At 40.6% G+C, this 21,825-nt stretch overlaps 1 protein-coding gene across 1 annotated transcript in view; it reads left to right on the top strand.

Annotated features, from left to right (window-relative positions):
• Positions 1–21,825, top strand: part of LOC117533843 (protein ELFN1-like) — a 133,112-nt gene that overhangs the window by 75,824 nt on the left and 35,463 nt on the right. The window contains 1 exon segment of the mRNA XM_034197806.1: positions 6,442–6,509. The gene's annotated coding sequence lies outside the window, so the exon portion shown is untranslated.

Below are 21,825 nucleotides of genomic sequence, written 5' to 3'. Positions count from 1 at the left end.
AGAGTTTAATACACACTATTCAAAACGGCGTGTTTATATTGTGTTTAACGGACGGTCTCCTTTTCAGGACGTTTCGTTAGCCAACAACACATTACACATTGACTGTGCTAGCTAGCTAGGTAATCGATCATTTTAATTTTGTTAGCCAAGCAGTTTAAAAAATACGTAGGTTACCCTTACATGTCACAGCAATGAATTAACAAATTAAAACAAGTTACATCGCAAATGTTTACCGCATAGACTGTAAATAGAGGTGTACCGTCAAACTAGTAAATAGTCTGAACACAAATGCTTTAAAGATTTTTACTTTTCTGATTTAATTTAAGTTTTTTGAATTTCTAAATGGCTAGACAGTGTAATGTATTACGAGGATTTTAACCAGTGCTTCATATCTTGACTTTTGCAGGCCTAGAGTTGTTGGAATACAAATGAAAAGAAAAGGTAATATCACTTATTTTAACACAAAAAGTCAGAGAACTGAAAATGAGGACAAGAGAGAGGGAAAGGAAAAAGGAGAGGAGAGTACAGTGGAGAGGCCAGGAGGGTCAGAACATGAGAAGGCCACAGAAGGAGATGAAGAAGTGGATGTGAGAAATTAAGAAGAGGGTTCAGACTCAGAAAGAGGGACAGAGGCAGGAAGTGAGAAGGAGGCTGAGGCAGATGGCAGGGAGGTAGTTACCACTCTAGCTGGACCACATGGTATGTTTTTATTCCCCATCCATTACAGTATCATAGCAAGGCATGTCCCTCACATACAACATAATGTAAAATAACATGTTCATTCCTACTTTCTGTTGTATGTGTTATATAGGATTAATTGCGTAAAGATTTACAAATGCATCTTATTATATTAGTAATTATGATCAAACCAAAGATATAAAACAAATGCGATGATCGAGAACAACTTTACGCCTGCATTAGATAATTATATTGACCAATTCTATATCTTTGCATTTTGATATATCTAAAAGAAAGGTGATGCAGCTGTTCAGCCCAATCTTAAGACATTTCCCAAAACACTACATGGAGCAGCAAAGAGAAGCTTTCACAAGGAGTGGTACAGTTCTTGGCCATGGCTTGAGTATTCCCTCTCTCAAGATGCAGCATACTGTTTTGCATGCAGACATTTTGCTTCTGCAAAAGCAAGTGTTTTCACAGCAGAACATGGTTATTCAAACTGGAAGAAGGCCACTTCCAAAGATAGTGGGTTCAGTGTACATGCCAGATCAGACACACATGTAAATGCCATGATTGCATGGACAGAATACAAAAGCATGGCCGGGAGAAATACAACTATTCTTGGAATGATGGGAGATGAAAATCAAAAACAAGTGACCGAAAATCAAAAATACATAAAAACTTTGGCCGAGATTTTACTTTTGACAGCTACTCAAAACATTTCCCAAAGTGGCCATGATGAGTCTGAAACTTCCAAAAACAAGGGAAATTTCCTTGAGATCTTAGATGTTGTAAGTAAACACGATCCCTTAGTTAAAAGACGATTGTCACAGGGTCCCAGGAATGCAAAGTACACCAGCAAAGGCACTCAAAACGAAATGTTAGAATGCTTAGCAGAAATCGTAAGAGAGGACATTATAAAAGAGGTTAAAGAAAGTGAACACTTTTCTATTTTAGCAGATGAGACTAGTGTTGCACGGTGTACCAATACTTGAAAGGTACCGCGATACCCTGCCGTTAAAAACGGTACGATTCCTTCGTTTCATTAGTATCGGTACTTTAAGAATGACGGGGAAAAGTACTCCGGTGAGAAAGCGCCGTTTTAATAAGAGCCGTGTGTGTTCAGCGCTCTGCTTCCACTCCCTGCACTGCAGCCGTGTCTGCAGTCCCGCCCCTCTCAAGTACGCTCTAAGTCCCTCCCCTCTCTCGTGCACTCGGCCACGTGCTAGCTGCCAGAGCATGTGAGAAAACGAGAAGCATGGCTGCAAGTGAGAGTGCAACTGCCGCTGCGCCTCGGCTTGTTGACATAAAAAAGACGCCAGAAGCTAAATTTGGAAGTATTTGAGCTATATCTCTGACAGTGAGGGCAAGCCTACGGACACCACGAGGCCTGTCTGTGAGACATGTTTTAGATCCCTGCAAACCAAGGGAGCCAACACATCAAATTTGGCTAAGCACCCGCCGACCGGCATCCAGAGCTGTTTAAAGAATTTAAAGACAGACAGATTAGCGAATGTGAGAGATAACATAACATCTGCAATATACATTGTGTCAATTATTTATATTACTGTACTATTACATGTTAATAAAATATTAAAAAAATTATATTTTATAAAACAAAAAAGTTGTTTGAGATGATGCTTAATTTAATTTAATACGAATTATTGTCATTTATTTTGTTTATTGTTCTCATTGTTTAAAAGTTTGCGTTATGGTTCTGGTGTGAAATAAAGCACAATAATTACATTTAAGACTGTTTCCCTTTTTTTAAGAAAAGTATCGAAAAAGAATCGGAACCGCAATTCTTGACTTGGTATCGGTATCGAAACCAAAATGTTGGTATCGTGACAACACTAGATGAGACTGAAGATATGAAGAAAATTGAGCAGCTGTCTCTGGTCGTACGCTATTATTATAATGGTGTGGTTCAGGAGAGCTTCCTTGAGTACCAAAAAAGCAGAGCACTTGGATGCAGCCAGTTTGACAAAGAAAATCATTTCCTGTCTTGAGAAGTATGGGCTGGAGTACAAAGAGAACCTGGTGGGCCAAGGCTATGATGATGGGGCTGCAGTCATGAGTGGCAGGTGCTCTGGTGTGCAAACAAGGGTTAAGGAAGTGGCCAAATATGCATTTTATGTTCACTGCAACGCACATTGCTTGAATCTTGTCATTGTTGACTGTGTGAAGAGTGTCCCAGAAGCTGCATGTGTTTTCATGTTGCTGGAAAGACTGTATACATTCATGTCAGGCTCATATGTTCACAATAAGTGGATGGAAGTCCAGAAAGAAATGTTCACTGGGGCCCCACGGGAACTACCAAGACTTAGTGACACTAGATGGGCCTGTCGCTATGCTGCATGTAGAAACCTCATGGACTGCAGTCATAAGAGTGCTGGATGACATTTCAGATGAGGCCAATCCACAGAGAGCTGTAGACACAAGAGGGCTACGTTCTCAAATTGACCTTAATTTCATAGGTCTCCTAGCTGTCTTCAGAAAAGTGCTAGGTGAAGCAAAGTTTTTATCTGAGATGCTCCAGTCACCTAATGTTGACCTTACCAAAGCAGCTGACCTTACTGAAACCCTCAGACAGACCTTTGAAAAATATCGCAAAGAAGAGAGCTTTAATGAGCTGTGGAATATAGTCATTAAAGCATGCAATGACTGCAACATTTCTACCATTGCCAAATCAAAAAGAACCAGACACACATCTAGCAGACTACATGCTAGTCTTGTAACATCTACAGTCGGACAGAGAACACATATTGACAGCAAAGATTCCTTCAGAATAGGTCTATTCACTCCCGTCGTTGACTCAATGATCAGAGAGATGGACAGGCGCCTTTTCAAAGTTTAGCAGCAACATAATGAGGGGTATACAAGCTTTAAACCCGTCAAGCAATCGTTTCTTAAAGGAAGAATTTGTTTTGTTGGTGGCTGAGGCATATGGCTCTGACTGGCAAGACTTGAAAACTGAGATACACCAGGCAAAAAGACTTCTGGAAAGAAATAGAACAAATGGCAAAGTAAACCCGTCCAGTCTGACTGAGTTTGTGAAGTTCTTGGAACCTTTTCGAGAGGTTTTCTTGGAACTTTTTCGCTTATGTAAGATTGCTATTGTTTTGCCAGTGAGTACTGCAGGGTGTGAGCGAAGCTTTTCAACTTTGAAGCTTGTAAAAAATCACCTGCGCACAACCATGGCAGAGGACTGACTGAGGAATCTAGCGATTCTCAGCATTGAGAAAGAGCGTGCAAAAGCAATAGACATGGATATTTTTGTGAAACGTTTTGCTGCACATCACAACAACCGGCGCCTCAAGCTATCTTAAAATAGATAGGTGATGTCTTTACATCCAAGGACTTAATTAAGTTGTACAAAAGTAATTTCACTGTTGTGTGTACTGTGTCAAATTTGATATAGTCTACTTGTATTTTGCCTGCCGTTGTATATTTTGTATTGAGAAATTATTATAATTCTTGTATTATTTTAATTTTGCTGAAACTTTTATGTTTCAAAATATGCACAGTCTTGTTTTGTTTGATTACTGGGCATGTTAATCTTTGGGATACTACAACAATAAATAGTTTGAATGTATGTCTGTGTTTTAGTGTTTTGTGTAGTGGATTCATCCATCCTCCCATGCCCCCCTGCCAAAACCTCTTGCCACCCCTTTGCCACCCCATGTAAAATTGTCTAGATCCGCCACTGCACAGCATAATTAAATATAAAACGTGTACGTTTTTATATGAATGGTTTTGGTTTTGAATAGTAGCCTTTTGTTGTTGTATTTGTAACGGTAACGTCACTTGCATGATGAGGCGTTTAAGGAACATCGGTAAATTGTATAAAGCGTAATAGGCCTACTGCGAAAAATTATTATTAAATATGCGTCATAAAATTACAATACTATATCACAAAACAGTTCGATTCAATATGAAGCTGAATATCAGAAATATGAAATGTTTACAAACTCACCAATATGTAGATAAAAGCTGTTGTTGAAAAAACCAGGCTGGGACATCAATGCATTTGCTGACTGCAAGCTAACGTTAGCATAGCCACAGAGTCAATATAATCTATTGTACCAGTCCATTTGGAAAGAAAGTACACTTCTCCGTCCCTGTCGTGGGTCACGTAAGTCCTAACTATCGCCAACATTTTTTTTTTGCTTTCATAGTCCAGTTTTGCAAAAGTTTAAGCTCCAACAGTTCGGCCTAAAGTGCGCCCACCGCAGTGATGACTTTGATGTTAACAGCAATGAATAAACTCTGACGTAATGACGTTCATATCCAACTGCGCACATTTTCAAAGCAACGTTTTTTTGTGGTATTTTTTGTTAGTTTTTTATTCAAGAACATAATATGAACATCATACATTTTGTATTCAAAAACACTTCACATCAGGGCTAGACATATAAAGTCATAACATCACAAAAAGTAAATAAAGAAAACAAATGAAAAACAATTTCAGATTAAATATTTGTTAGATACGCAATTAGTTTTGATTGCCTTTTTACTTATTATCTATTTACTTACTTCTACTTATTCTCCTAATTATATTCTTATTTGATGCACCTCACGTTTACATTTCTCATTATAACGTCTTAACCAATCAAGTAAAAACTGAAGAAATATATAACTCTTCATGATTTATAAAGTAAAAAGACAACTTTTTAATATGAGATATTAGACTACATTAGGCTACTCACTAATAAATATGAATTAATATTGCAATACTTTCTTCAGTGCAGGCTAAATCACCTCTGTGGTACCTCATTCAGCTACAGTGACTTATCAGACGTTTAGGAATGTTCACAGTAATACTCTTAAGCACAACATCTCCCTTTACACTATATAAACCTCTGATTAGGCCTATATGACTTTATCCAAGCCATCTAAGTAATAGGGTAAGAATGACAGTCAATTCCATAACATTTTTATTTGTAGCCTACCTAAATGCATGATATTGTGCAGTCATTTTCAGATACAAAACAAATGTTCAGGCTTTTTGTTGTTGGCTGGGTATGGAGTTTTAAACTAAAAGAAACCTGTCCATTTATCCTTGTGAAGATGTGTCATATCATATTTTGGTCAAAACTGAAACCTTTTACAGTATCCAGAGGTCTTCTTTGCTGGTTGATATTTCTGGCACACTCCTATTGCTTCGTCTAGTCCATCCACAGAGGTCTACTTGACACTTAGTTATGTGACAGAGAGCACAGAGAAGGTTGAAAACTCTCAGTATGAAATTGTTTTTTTCCTGTGAGGCAGAGGCTCACATTAGCCTTGGAAATAGGAGCTCTTTCTCTCCGTCTCCCTCTCTCTGTCCATCATCATTGCCAGCTGTCAGATGTTGCTGTCATCCTCAGCAGTCCCTTCATCCATCTCTCTAATGGGAATCCCCCTCTGTTTTCCCTTCACACAGCCCTTATTCCAACTATTTATAATTTTATCCTCGTCTGCGTCCCATTTCTCAGTCCATCTCTCCTCCCACTCTGACACACATAGAGCTTTTAGGTGTCCTATTAATTGTGTTATATAAATCAATTTTAAGTTTCACTAATAAGGATGGAAAAAAGCTGAGTCCAAACTTAATCTACACTGCTGGGTTTTTATTTAGTTATGCCGCCCAGCTGTCCCTGTGCTGGGGTTTCTTAATGTGGCAGACTGTCAGACTGTGATGCTGCAAAATGATTTTCACAAATGTCTCACCTTTGCCCTTCTAACCACTCTCTGTCTCCCCCTTTCCTCTCTTTTTGATAGTGATGTGAAAAGTGCGTCGACACTGAAGGCTCTGCTGGTTGGGAGAAGTCCTCCATCTGCAAAAAAAGGTAAAAAAGTTTCCTCCTTCCTATTTTACTCTGTCTGTTTTCCATCCTGCTTTCACTCTCAGCGAACCTTTGCTGCAAGATGAGAAGATGTCAGCAGAATACAAAACATTGCTTTAACAGTCCAGCCAGAAAGTGACATGCAGCAAATCTAAGGAACAAATTTAACACCTAAAGAATGCTCACAAGGTTTGAAAGCAGGCGTGGAAGTGCACACATGCCTGCTCTAGGGTGAACAGGATATTCATCATGTGATTTACTCGTTATTTCTTTTGGGAAACGTTCCTGACACTAATGCAAGAGTGTATTTTGTGTTGCGTGACTGTGTGTGTGGGAGAAAGAGAGAAGGTGCAGAAAATATGATTTTATTTCCCCTTTATGAGAAATTGTGAGCTGTCAAAGTGTAAGGGTTACAGCCCCCCAAGGACGGCAGGCTTTGTGGCAGAAAACAGAGAGCTCAATGTCCAGCAAGATTAAAGGGGCCCAATAGAGTGCCACGTCCTAAAACCCGGAAGTAAACTCCTTCCGGTTCCTTCGACAAAAAACGCAATGCAATTTCTCCATAGGATTTTGGAAAATAGCTGGAAATAAGGTCTGTGGTTGACACACATTTAAGAGACGGATCACGTTTTGTTCAGCCGGATACTCTCCACATGTCTACCCTACTTTTATCATTTTGAATCATAAATCTAGTCGCCAGAAGCAAAATGCTAACATTATGCTATAAACTAACTGCAGCAGGGTCGCTGCTTCAACGTCACGCCAACTTAAGATCCATATTCAAAACTACAGATTCTAAATGGTACAAGTTGAAGTGTTTGTTTTAACAGTTAGCAGGAGGCAGGTACTTGCTTTCAAGCTGAACACGGGAAAAAACAAACTTAGAGGAGTGTTTACGTGTTCGGCGTAATGACGTAAAACGGCCTCGACAACTTCTGTAGTCCTATTCAGCCTCTTGTTAACAACCATCGTTTTTCAGACACGTAAACTCTTCAGAAATCACCAGCGGGGTCACTGCTGATGTGTTTAATGTCGTAGAACAAAACGTGATCCGTCTCTTAAATGTGTGTCGAACACAGACCTTATTTCCAGCTATTTTCCAAAATCCTATGGAGAAATTGCATTGCTTTTTTGTCGAAGGAACCGGAAGTGGTAAAATGCTAACTTACTTCCAGGTTTTAGGATGCGTCACTGTGGCACTCTATTATGGTCATTTCAGAGTTTATATCTGTATTTTCTGCCTCCACTGTGACATGTCTCCATTCTTTAATGTTCAAAAAGGTCTTTATTTCTCTCATGCCTGTGCTGCAGCACCTCTTTTCACCCTCTGTCTGAAACCAGAGCCCAGTCAGCTCTGATTGGTTAGCTAGCTGTCATTATGTTACAGAAGTAAACAAAGGCGTTTCAGGCAGGGGGGGAGTGTGTGGGAGAGAAACTCCCTCTGGAGGGAACTTTGGGATTCTAGCCTTTGCAGACTATTTACATGCAGCAAAAACGATATAACACACTACATGAAAGGGAGAACCCAAAAAATAAAAATATTGCCCCTTTTAACTTCTTTGCGTATTTAGAGACGATGTTACAGCCTTTGGCATTATGTTTACCCTGTAGAACATTACAGTCCGATGTATAATATGAAGCATCTTGCACCCAGAGTGTTAGCAGCAGGTTAGCAGCTGTGTTTCAGTGTTGAGGTTCCCCCAAATTAAAGAATACATTTTCTCAAATGAATATTGTTACACACATTCACACCTGGAAGCTTCCCAGTACAAACACAGTATGATCATCTGATTAAACTGAGTGATGTGCAGAAGGCAGGATAAGGATTTTGCTCAAGGGCATCTCAGCGGTCTTGATGCTGCTTTTTCACTTTTCACTACAATTTTTGGGATAGAGCTGTGTCTATATCAATCAGGACACTGAAGCAAAATCTCCTGTTTTCTATGAGGAAGTTATATTCTATGATTTAAAAAGAACACTCATAGGATATTGCAGATTCCTGTATGTTTGGACCCAGTTTGTTTCAATTTGACCCCTCAAATGCATGAAGTGGTGAAAGCATAAGAGTAGCTGTGGTCACATATACAGTACGGCTATTGCCAATGTGTGCTTGGTTTGTTTTACAGGCGAATTGTATGAATTTGGGTCCGGATTATCATAGACTTGTTTCAAACCGCATCACAAGGTCAATGGGTTGGTGGAGACCAAAAACGAGCTGAAGAGCTTTACGTGAAAATTGGGTTTACTTTAGCCAAAAAGTGGACAAAATCAGCATTGATCTCATAACTTATTTCTGTCGCACCCCCATGTGGCCAAAATGTCAACTAGTGAAGGTTAAACTTCCTTTTACAACACACTTAATAAGATAACAGATTATTTTCCATTCCGACTAACATTCATCCAGTGGAATTGATTAAAAGAACCAAATGTTAACCCTGAAACCTGCCAGACTCCATTGTCTATCAAAGCTGTTGACAAATTAAGATTCTTAACAAAAAATTAACAGCAGGAGAGTCTGCAGATCTTGTTAGGATAACATCCAATCCGCTTGCTGTGATCAATAATCTCTTCAGCTGCACCTTGGACTCTAAATTGCAGTCACGGTGGGGCTGCGGGAAGTCGTCAGTCAACCGTGGAGTTATCACAGACACCATTGAAAACATTCATGTGCAGCCGAAAACGAAAAAAATCACGGTCTTCATCACTGAGAGAAGGGACGAGATAACGATTGTGAGGACATCATTATTATCGTCACTTTCACTGCTCACATTGTCCCAGTGACCTTCATCATTCATCAGTGTAATCATAATCATCATTATTCTAACCACCACAAGTGTGCACATCATTGTTGCTCAGTCTGTCCGTCCGTTATTCCCGCTAAACTGCGTCTCGGATCTCAAGTGGCCTCCTGCCCTCGTCTGTCAGCATTTACACACCAAATGACATTTGACCACGATCCTTCTTCTATTTCCATCTCTAATACATGTGAGTGACCTGTTTGTATGTGTCTGTCTGTTCATGTGTGTGTGTGCGAGAGGGATGTGTTAGGGTGTGTGTAATGAGGTGATTTGTATTCGTCCTTCCTGTCCTCTTGCCCTGTCAGGACCATAGATTCAATTTGTGTTGAGATAGGAAGAGCGAGATAGAGTGTGTGTGTGTGTGTGTGTGTGTGTGTGTGTGTGTGTGTGTGTGTGTGTGTGTGTGTGTGTGTGTGTGTGTGTGTGTGTGTGTGTGTGTGTGTGTGTGTGTGTGTGTGTGTGTGTGTGTGTGTGTGTGTGTGTGTGTGTGTGTGTGTGTGTGTGTGTGTGTGTGTGAGAGAGAGAATTTTCTTCCAAAGGATTCTCATCTTTGAGCCCAGAATCAGAGATAGATGCAGAGATGAATGCTATTTTTTTCCAGGCTGTGTTTACCTCTTTGTGTGCGGGAAAAAAGATGGAGAGCTCAATTTGAACAACTTGGCATACACTGTGTGTGTGTGTGTGTGTGTGTGTGTGTGTGTGTGTGTGTGTGTGTGTGTGTGTGTGTGTGTGTGTGTGTGTGTGTGTGTGTGTGTGTGTGTGTGTGTGTGTGTGTGTGTGTGTGTGTGTGTGTGGTGTGTGTGTGAGAGATAAAGAAACAGATAGGGGAAGAAAAATGGGGCAGGGGAGAGCAAGAGTGGTTGGGTGTGAAAAGAGTGCACGGAGAGATGAGGGATTTTGGGGAAAGTGGAATTTCAGATTACAAGAGGGCAGATAAATCTGACAGGAAAGACAAGTGCTGCTCTGTGCGTCTTAGAGCCCAGCTGCCGGATGAATAAATGATAACGACAAAAACAATGTGTGCGTCACTTTCACTGAGACATTGGGATTTATTATTAAACTAAAAGAAAGACGCTGGCACATTTTCATTATAGACTTCTGAGATAAACTGAGAAACATGTTATTTGGGGTTTTAAAGGGGCTCTATTCTGCTCATTTTCAGGTTCATATTTGTAATGTGTTCCTCTACTGGGACATTTCTCCATGCTTTAATGTTCAAAAAGCTCTTTATTTTTCTCATACTGCCTGTGCTGCAGCGCCTCTTTTCACCCTCTGTCTGAAACCAGAGCCCAGTCTGCTCTGATGTGATTGGTCAACCGCTTAGAGATCACAAACAATGTGTTGGAGCTCTATAGCCAATTGAACCCTGAGTGCAAAGTGATGTCATTATTTTAAGGAAGTAAACAAAGGAGTCTAATGGAGGCGTTTCGGGCAGGTGGGAGGAGTGTGTGGGAGAGAAACTTCCATCTGGAGGGAACATTAGGATTTTAGCCTCTGCAGACCATTGACATGCACACAAACCTATATAACACACTACATAATAGGGCCTCTTTAAAGATGCACTGCAGAGTAAAGCCAGGTGTACTTTTTAAAGACACTTAACGTAAAACTTGCCATTAAGCATGTATAAGCTGCTACCTACAGTATGTACTGAAACAGATGCAGTCTAGAACATCAGTCCTGTTCATTTTTTGTTTAACTGTTTTAGAGAGGTTGTGATTCAAGGGTGGTATAACTTTGGAGGCTGGAGTTTGCGGTGCTGTTGAATTGTTCATTATACAGATAATTGTTTCTGTTATTAAGCCCAATATTATGGATCCAAATGGAGTGGAAAGTCACAAAGTACTCGCATAATAGCGCTTCATTCATCTGAAAAGATATCGTCCGTTACCACAATCCAGGCAGCGATTGTGTTTCCTGCAAATTGCAATTGGGTAAAACACTATTACTAACATACAAAATGAGTTTTTAAAGGACGGAAAATGTAGACAGGGTAAGGTGCAGAATCGAAGTCAAGCAATTTAAAAGTGCTCATAAAAGAAACCCTAATAACACGTCCCTTAATGACTTGCACTCCGATTTTGCAATACTCACCCTGCACCAATGACTTTTTCAGAGGAAGTTAGAAAAATAAAGGAAAGAAAAATAAAGCATTTTATACTTGGACGACTTTTCGAGACATGACATGACACATTCAAAACTCGACTTGAATATAAAAAATGTATCTGCGCACTTTACATTTTGACTCCGAAAATGAACATAATAGCAACATTCATGATCACAGCTTGTGTATTTATGCATTGAAAGTATTTGTCAGGGGATGAGCAGTGGCGTCGCCTAAAGCCCCGTATATGTTTGCTGTAGCCCCGGACAACTCTCCCTCAATAATGAGCACAGCAGTGGCGTCGCCTAAAGCCCCGAATGTTTTTTCTGTAGCCCCAGACAACTCTCCCCCAATAATATAATACACTAACCGTGCTTTACCTGAACCTCGTCATGACACTAGAGAGGACGGCAGGATTGTAATTTCCCGTGTTCAGTGAATGCAACAGAGGCCAGCACCGGTGCCAGCAGGGACCGTGTTGTTAGCATCTGGTTAGCTAGCTGCACTAACGGACATACAGTAAGGAGCTGTTTGTTCCACAACAAGCTAGAGGAGAGTCCTCTCCTCTCAGACTGAGAGGCTCAGGTGAGCAAAGGACTCTGAGAGTGTTCAGATAGTTAACTTTAGTCTAAGTTATCTCAGTGGGTCTCAAACGGTTTGGTCACTCACGAATTATGTTTCCAGGTCCAGGAAACGCCCCTGGGGATGAGGTACTCGGATCTTGTACTTCAGTGTAGAAATACTCTGTTAAAGTCCTGCATTCAACATTAAAAGTATTAGCATCTCAATATACAAAAAGTACCAAAAGCAAGAGGACTTGTTATGCAGAACACCCATTTCCCACATAATGTACACTGAACAAAAATATAAATGCAACACTTTTGTTTTTGCTCCCATTTTTCATGAGATGAACTCAAAGATCTAAAACATTTTATACACAAAATAACCATTTCTCTCAAATATTGTTCACAAATCTGAAAAAATCTGTGATAGTGAGCACTTCTCCTCCGAGATAATCCATCCCACCTCACAGGTGTGGCATATGCTGATTAGACAGCATGATTATTGCACAGGTGTGCCTTAGGCTGGCCACAATAAAAGGCCACTCTGAAACGTGCAGTTTTGCTTTATTGGGGGGGGTCTTAAAACCAGTCAGTATCTGGTGTGACCACCATTTGCTTCACGCAGTGCAACACATCTCCTTCGCATTGAGTTGATCAGGTTGTTGATTGTGGCCTGTGGAATGTTGGTCCACTCCTCTTCAATGGCTGTGCGAAGTTGTTGGATATTGGCAGGAACTGGAACACGCTGTCGTATACGCCGTTCCAGAGCATCCCAAACATGCTCAATGGGTGACATGTCCGGTGAGTATGCTGGCCATGCAAGAACTGGGATGTTTTCAGCCTCCAGGAATTGTGTACAGATCCTTGCAACATGGGGCCGTGCATTATCATGCTGCAACATGAGGTGATGGTCGTGGATGAATGGCACAACAATGGGCCTCAGGATCTCGTCACGGTATCTCTGCATTCACAATGCCATCAATAAAATGCACCTGTGTTCGTCGTCCATAACATACGCCTGCTCATACCATAACCCCACCACCACCATGGGCCACTCGATTCACAACATTGACATCAGAAAACCGCTCACCCACACGACGCCACACACGCTGTCTGCCATCTGCCCTGAACAGTGAAAACCGGGATTCATCCGTGAAGAGAACACCTCCCCAACGTGCCAGACGCCATCGAATGTGAGCATTTGCCCACTCAAGTCGACGAACCGGAGTCAGGTCGAGACCCCGATGAGGACGACGAGCATGCAGATGAGCTTCCCTGAGACGGTTTCTGACAGTTTGTGCAGAAATTCTTTGTTTATGCAAACCGATTGTTGCAGCAGCTGTCCGAGTGGCTGGTCTCAGACGATCTTGGAGGTGAACATGCTGGATGTGGAGGTCCTGGGCTGGTGTGGTTACACGTGGTCTGCGGTTGTGAGGCCGGTTGGATGTACTGCCAAATTCTCTGAAACGCCTTTGGAGACGGCTTATGGTAGAGAAATGAATATTCAATTCACGGGCAACAGCTCTGGTGGACATTCCTGCTGTCAGCATGCCAATTGCACGCTCCCTCAAAACTTGCAACATCTGTGGCATTGTGCTGTGTGATAAAACTGAACATTTCAGAGTGGCCTTTTATTGTGGCCAGCCTAAGGCACACCTGTGCAATAATCATGCTGTCTAATCAGCATCTTGATATGCCACACCTGTGAGGTGGGATGGATTATCTCGGCAAAGGAGGAGTGCTCACTATCACAGATATTTTCAGATTTGTGAACAATATTTGAGATAAATGGTTATTTTGTATATATAGAAAAGGTTTTAGATCTTTGAGTTCATCTCATGAAAAATGGGAGCAAAAACAAAAGTGTTGCATTTATATTTTTGTTCAGTGTATATAATATCACTGGATTATAGGAAGTTGTTCATCATTTTAATTTGACAACTGGTAAAGGCTGTTTAATTGTATTCAGTTTTTATACTGCCGGGTATCTAACTTCATTATAAAATCTCAAAAATAAATAGCTAATTTAACATTTTCAATAATTATATGAACCTTCATACTAACTAATGTTGTCAAATAAATAGGCTATAGTGGAGTAAAAGTACGATATATTTGCCTCCAAATTGAGTGGAGTGGAGGTATAGCACACAAATAATAATCTCATGTAAAGTACCTCAAAATTGACTAAATGTACTTTTAACGGCCTGTATTTGTTCTCATTCTTGTAAAAAACACAGCTGTAAAAGTGAATTATTCTGTTGCTGTGTCATTTTAATGGGCAATTTGACTTGACTCATGCTCTTGCTGGCAGAACGCAGGTTACAAACAATTCTGGGAATCAGAGTTTGGTCATGCTGTGCCTCCAGCGGTCTAAAACTCCACAGTGTCCCTTAATCTGTCCTCCAGCTCGAGTCGTGAGTCTCAAAAGAGTCTCACACAGAGCAATTTCTTCAAGCAAGACTTTTCTTCCAGCAGCTTTTACACATCGGTTCAAACATGCAGTAAAACACATGTCAAATAATAAATTACAGCCGTTCCCGAGTGATCAATCAAGAGCTGTTATATGACTGGCGGGATGTAACGGTGCGTAATGATACAATGGCTGCTGTGGGGCTGTTAGTGTCTGCTGACGATGCAGGTCTGACGTTCTGGCCCACGATGATGATGATTTAAGTTTGTTGCTCAGAGGATGTTTAATGGAGGTGTGTCAGTCTTCATTCACAGCCGAGGTGGTGAACTCTGCATATGTTGAGCTCATTATCGTACAGCTCATATACTGCTCAACAGCCATGGACTTTTAAAACTAAAGATTATTAAAACATTTGAAACCTAAGTTACATAAGAAATACATATTCAGAAATCAAAGTGTGATAATATTTGACATAACAGTTTACCGGAGGTGAAATGAGTACTCAGATATTGAAAAAGTAGAATTACTACACTGTGAAAATACTCTGTTACAAGTCCTGAAGAAAATGTTACTTAAGATATTGAGATGAACACATTCATGCATTAATAATTATAATCCAGTAACACACAATAAGTAATTTTACTTTTGGTAAGTATATTTTCATGCCAATACTTTAACTTAACCAACCATCATAGTTTATGTATTGGTTTATTTATATTTTATATTAGTTTATAATCTCAATATGTAAAGTAACTAATAACAAAATAAATGTAGTAAGTTCTATGGAGTAGAAGTTTAAAGTAGCATAAAATGGAAATGCTTAAAGGTGGGGTAGGTAAGTTTCAGAAACCGGCTCGAGATACACTTGTTGTTATATTCCATGGAATGCTCTTAACATCCCGATAGCAATGAATGTCTTAAGTGCTTTGACAAAAAATCCATAAAAAAAAGTCATCTGTGGAACCCGTAATACTGTCAAAAGCACGACCAATCATTTTAGCCGGCCCGGCTAAACGGATTGGATTGCCGCCCTGTCTGTCAGCCTTCCATCTCGGGCACGCACAAATGTATCTCGTGCCCTCATTGGGCGTGCCGTCATTGGGCGTGCATTGCAGCAGTACTTCATTGACTCGCCAGCAACAGGCGGCCACTTTCACAATGGCAGAGTTAGGTTCAACATCGTCTCCTAGTCGCAAAGGAAAAAATGTAACGGAGCAAATTAAGAACAAAAAGAAAGTGGAAACTAGGAGAAGTCAAACCAGAGTCAATATCGGAGTTGCTTTTCAACGATGGCGACTACTGATGGAACACACCGAGTTGAAATCTGACGCCGTGGTCGCTCTTTTTCTCTTGGACAGGTAATTATCTGTTTTGTATGGTTTACAATTCTCCTAAACTATATAGCCAACCTAAGTCATGTGCGCGTTCATGTGTGTTGGAGGAGGTGCTCTGTAAGGAAGTCTGAAGGAAGGGGCGGATTCTTTTCGGCTGTGTACTTTCAAATTTTAGTGCACTCGAGCCGGTTTCTGAAACTTACCTACCCCACCTTTAAGTAAAGTCCTATAGCACCCAAAAATCTTACTTAAGTACAATAGCTTACTAAATTTTCTTCAATATATTACAGCACTGCAGTACAAACATTATGCGTTGTATTTGAGTTATTTTAGTTTTTCTTAAAGGGACTGCGATGCATAAGTACCTGCACATGTACTGTTGTGTGTTTCCTCCATATTTTTCTGTTCACATGTATTTGACATTGTCTAAAAGAAGAAAAAGCACCAATTCTTGAGTGCGTGGGAACATAAAATTCAGGTACAAATCTTCTCAAACCAGTTTAAAAATGCAAAGAAACCTTGAAAATACTGCAAATGCATGTTTTCCATACCTTCCTATTCAACTTTTCTACATAAACCCTTATGCTTAGTGCATCTAAAGCTGGACTTCACACATGAGCCAACATTTGGATAAGGATCTTCCTTCAATATAGCTCTTCAGATTTGATAAAGTAGGAAGAAGAAGTGTGCACAGCCTGATGAGTTATCATTAAAGTCGTCCGATAGCTCTCCGGATGGGTGTAGGCTCCAATAAACATCCAAATCAGACGAGTGGAGCCCCACGCAGACAGAGCACATCCATCCTGGTGTATTGATAAAGCACAGCGGCAGACACATTTCAGCACTCTGCCATCATCCGCATACTAATTATCCTCGTCTGACTGAACAAGCGCTACGTGTGCCATTTGCAAATATTGATATATTTTTTGTCAAATGAATAATTATGAAGCCGACCATATTAGAGGAAGTCGATAGCTTCTATTTTTTTCTTGTTTGTGTGATCTTTGTTCCAATTAGGAACACATTACCCATAAATAATGCTGTAAAAATGCTAAATCTCTGCCTTCCATGGCATATATCTGCATCTGCATGCATTTATAGTCTCTTTGGGTTTTCCGCAGGAGATTAAGATCTTGTAATTTATTTTTCTTCAACCATCTCTGTCCCTCCTCATTCTACAACAGCCATAAATATGTTTATCTGCATCGCACAAATCTTGTCAAGTCATACATTATTGTGCACCAAATCATGGCACCACATCACCCGAGTCCTCAAAGAACTTCACTGGCTTCCCGTCTCTCACCGCATCAACTCCAAAAAATACTGGTCCTCACCTAGAAAGCACTCCACCATCTGGCCCCCCATTTCACTGATCTTCTCACCCCCTACCCCCACAGTCAGTCAGATCCACCGCCCAAGTCCAAACTCTGCAGCTTCGGACACAGAGCCTTTTCTGTTGCAGCTCCCTCTTGATATTCCCTCCCCTAAGATCTCCGTGAGTCTGAGTCCTTCACAGTATTCCAGTCCAGCTTCAAAACTCATCTCTTCTTCTCTGTCTACTCATAGCCCCCCCCCCATCAACCCATGCCCGTTGATCGTCTTTGTTGGTCCTTTGTTTGTACTCCCCCCACCCCAATCCTCCCTTATATTGTAAAGCGACTTTGAGTCCCAGAAAAGCTCTATAAAAATATAATTTATTATTATTATAATTTTAAAAGTCTGTAAAAAAGAAAAAATCTCTGGATTAACTTAACACGCAATAATGCTCTTAAACAAAAAGGGTTAAAATCTTGGACTGCAAAAGAGAAGACAACACACACTTACATTTAGAGTTTTAAATGAATGCATTAAAAGGTCAGGGAGGTTCTGTCTCCTGGATTGAACCCTATAACCTGCTGAGGTCGAAAGCCTGCGGTTCTTTGATCGTTTTATGAGCGGCTTTGTTACCTCTGTTCCTTTACATTTTTGTGCTTAACTTTAACACGTGATTTTTGCTTGAGGGAGATATAATTCAGAGGGATATACAGAAAAAGTTCAACAAGACGTCGTCAACTGACTGTGTTAACATGTCCAAATCAAAACGTTCAAACTCTAAACTTAGCCAAAGCAACAGCACATGGTAGAAATGCCTCGGATAGATCCTGTCAGCGACCTGGTGTCTCGTTTTGTGTCGGCAGCGTGGCTGTGACAGCTGTAGGAACAGAGACAGACAGAGCAACAGACAGACGGAGAGAATTCGACGCTGAGCTGGCTGACAGTTGAAAGAAGATCAAAATCAAACACGTAGCTTCGCCTCGTGTTTAAACGGCCGGGCCCACACGTGCACAGACGCCTTCGAGATGTGACAGACGATCGTCTAGCAATGCGACACCATGCACGAGGAAAAACAAAACGGAAAACAAACAAAATGAATCACAAAAAAGTGGAAGGGTGTTTTGTATGCAGAGGAACTATCAGGGACAAGATAACATAACAGACAAAGATGCATCTGTGTGTGCCTTTAAGTGTGTGTGTGTGTGTGTGTGTGTGTGTGTGTGTGTGTGTGTGTGTGTGTGTGTGTGTGTGTGTGTGTGTGTGTGTGTGTGTGTGTGACTTAGGTATCAAGTGTTTCACATCCACCAGGTTCTGCAAATAAGGAATGAAAACAATGTACAAATGATATTAACGTAATACAGAGATTAACACATTCTGGTTTGGGGGTTTACGAAACACACACACACACACACACACACACACACACACACACACACACACACACACACACACACACACACACACACACACACACCTGCCCCTGCACAACAACACACTCACATTAAAACGTTTTTCTTTAAATCAGAATCAGATTTCAAAGTGTTTTCATGCTTTGGGGCAACTAAGATTAGCCTCAAATCTTAGTTGCCCGTGTGTGTTTGCTAAAGTCTGTTTGTGTGTCTTGTCCTAAAGCATCTCATTTAAATTCTTCAAATGTGAAATTTGCAAGGTGGGACTCACACTCACAGACAGATGTCTCTTGGGATTATGCAAAATGGTTGAAACCTCTCTGTAAATCTGCCGCCTAGTCAGATCTCCTTCCACCCAGCACCTTTAAAACCATATTAAATCTTCCCCACTACATTATTTTGGTGAGGGAAAATGACTAATAGAATAATCCCTCGTTCCTCGCTTTAGAACCAGACTCTAAGCTTGTGACAAATCCAAAACAATACCTGTCTGCAGCGACAGAAACCAAAAATAAGCTGTGAAGAAGTTGGTTTTGTGGTGGGGAAGTCAGGTGAGGCGCTGTGAAAGAAAGAGCTCATTCCCTGCAACAAACAATGTGTGAGAAGTAAGTGCTTCATTTAGAATAGATTTGGGAAAGTTTAACCACATCATTATTTATCAGGGAAAGCTCTTCTACAGTTTACAGTGAATTATTTCAGCACTTCCCGAATACAGTACCTTTGGAAAGTGTTTTTCTGGCCTGTTTTTAAACCTCTGCAGGTAAAACATGGCACAAAGAGAGACATGTGACCTCACACCTACATCACTGATTCCTATCATGAAAAGGATACACCTGAAAAATCAACATATAGTTAAAGTTTAATATTGAATCTGAATATATATATATTAAACAACAAGGACTAAACATCAGACTGATAAAGCTAGCAGATGACAATGTTGTCATCATAGCTTGTTAAATTAAACCTAATGAATGTACCGCAATGTAAAAATACTGTGCAAGCAAGAAATCAGTTGTCTAAAAAATACAAAGCTGCAATTGTTTGGCATTTAAATAAAGAACAAGTAGCTTCAGATGTGTACAGGGGAAAGTATAAATTCCCCAACTGGATTTCAGACTAGAGCATTTTGTTTTGTTAATAATAGTGACATTTTCAAACAAGTTCACTAGCTGCTTTAGGAACAGGCTGTGTGTGTGTGTGTGTGTGTGTGTGTGTGTGTGTGTGTGTGTGTGTGTGTGTGTGTGTGTGTGTGTGTGTGTGTGTGTGTGTGTGTGTGTGTGTGTGTGTGTGTGTGTGTGTGTGTGTGTGTGGCCTAGCATTACCATCCTTGTGGGGACCTACATCTGTTTACACAGTCACGTGTGGGGACTCGCCTCCCTTATGGGGACATACTGGAGGTCCCCATGAGGGGAATCATTCATTTTAGGGTGAAGACTTGGTTAGGGTAAGGATAAGGTTAGGGTTAGGCATGTGTTGGTTATGGTTAAGGTTAGGATAAGTCTCCAGGAAATGCATGTATGTCAATGTAATGTCCCCTGAAGTGATGTATACATGGTATGTGTGTGTGTGTGTGTGTGTGTTTCTGATTCAGGCTAGCAGAGTAGACACATGTTCTAAAAACTATTTAGCAATTGGGGACAACACGTGTGCAGTTTATGAATGTAAGTCTATGTTATGTGACCTTAGTACATGTGAATGTGTGTGTCTGTAAGATGTGACGCTGGGTAATTGTTTTGTCACACATGTTTTAATGCTCAGCAGGAGCATCTTTGTAAGAGCCTCTATTACAGCACATCACGTTTTCAGGAAAAATATTTCACCTCAGAGATAAGACCGTCCAATCATCAAAAGTCGTAATATTTCCTGCTGGCTCTAGAAGTGATAAAGTCACACATTTCAAGCACGCCTAAGCTGAACTGATGTCTGACTTCCATCAGCACCAATACGTCAAACACAGCTATCCATGAAGGAAATAAATATGTTTTTTTAAATAATATGAGCAAGAAACATTGGTAGAAAACAACATCAATGCTTTACAAAAATGTTGAGCTTGATAGAGAAGATGACTCAGGCAGGAAATATGAAAAAGTTATCACTTATTCGTTAATATTTTGGTTCTACTTTGATAAGATTTGACATTTTTGAATTAATCTCCTAACAACCTCTGATTTTATGGATGTACTTCATCTTCGTAGATGTACGGGAAGAGTAGCGGGCATTATGACACATCTGAGTGGTGTTGAATGGCCCTTTTAATAAGCGCATGTTCGCCAAGTATTCAATTACATGGACATGACACGGAGAAATGAGGAGGTCGGCAGAACAAACAAGAAGTGCTGGTGAAATATGACGGTGGTCAAACTGATTATTTGTCGCTAGATGTGTCAGTGGAAACGAAGCTTTGATGCAGCACCTCATAGATGTCAATCAAAATAAATGTTTTATGCAAATTGGTTCAGCGATTATTCACAGAGTATTAAAAGAGTGGAGGGTTTTAATGCTGGAGGAGGAGTCTGCTCTTCTCTAAAGGAGGAGGTCAGAGCATCATTGTCTTTAATTACTGTATTCAACTACCTCATGTCTCATTTCCATGTAAAACCAACATGATCACAGCTATTCATCGCAGCTGCTCAAGTAAAGAGACTGAAGCTTTTGCTGAGGGTTTTTGAATACAAGTTTTGAATGCCTGTGCTCATACTTTATCACGTCATCACCCATAAAAAAATAAATCCTTGAACAAATTCAATTTGAACAAAGTTATTAAATGGATAAAATGTGTAAGTCTTTTTTTATTAAATCAAATTCAGCTTTGACAACATCAGTACATGTAGGTGCAGACTGTAGGGACGCAGTGCACAATGAGAGAGAGAGAGAGAGAGAGAGAGAGAGAGAGAGAGAGAGAGAGAGAGAGAGAGAGAGAGAGAGAGAGAGAGAGAGAGAGAGAGAGAGAGCATCACCTGCCCACCCAAAACAACTATTACAAACAATTACAACTATCTATCTACTCGTATCATATCCATGTGTGGGGGGATTTTTTTTTACATAAGCCACACTAAAAGGAGTGTGATTATACTGATGTTCAGGTTCATATTAGTATGTTGTGTCTCTGTGACATGTCTCCATGCTTTAATGTTAAAAAAAAAGCTCTTTATTTTTCTCATACTGCCTGTGCTGCAGCACCTCTTTTCCCCCTCTGTCTGAAACCAGAGCCCAGTCTGCTCTGATTGGTTAGCTGGCCGGCTCTGTTGTGATTGGTCAACCGCTTATGGCGCGTTTCCAATGCAGCGGGTAGCTCGCTTTAAGCGTGCCGAGCCGTGCGGGGCCCGTTTTTGGTTGCGTTTCCACTTGGCCTAGTTTTGGCCCGGGGCTATTTTTTTCACCTTTTTT

This window comes from Gymnodraco acuticeps, unplaced genomic scaffold, assembly GCF_902827175.1.
Source record: "Gymnodraco acuticeps unplaced genomic scaffold, fGymAcu1.1, whole genome shotgun sequence".
NCBI lineage: Eukaryota > Metazoa > Chordata > Actinopteri > Perciformes > Bathydraconidae > Gymnodraco > Gymnodraco acuticeps.
The sequence above is the reverse complement of the archived record's forward strand: the minus strand, read 5'-3'. Positions and strand labels throughout refer to the sequence as shown.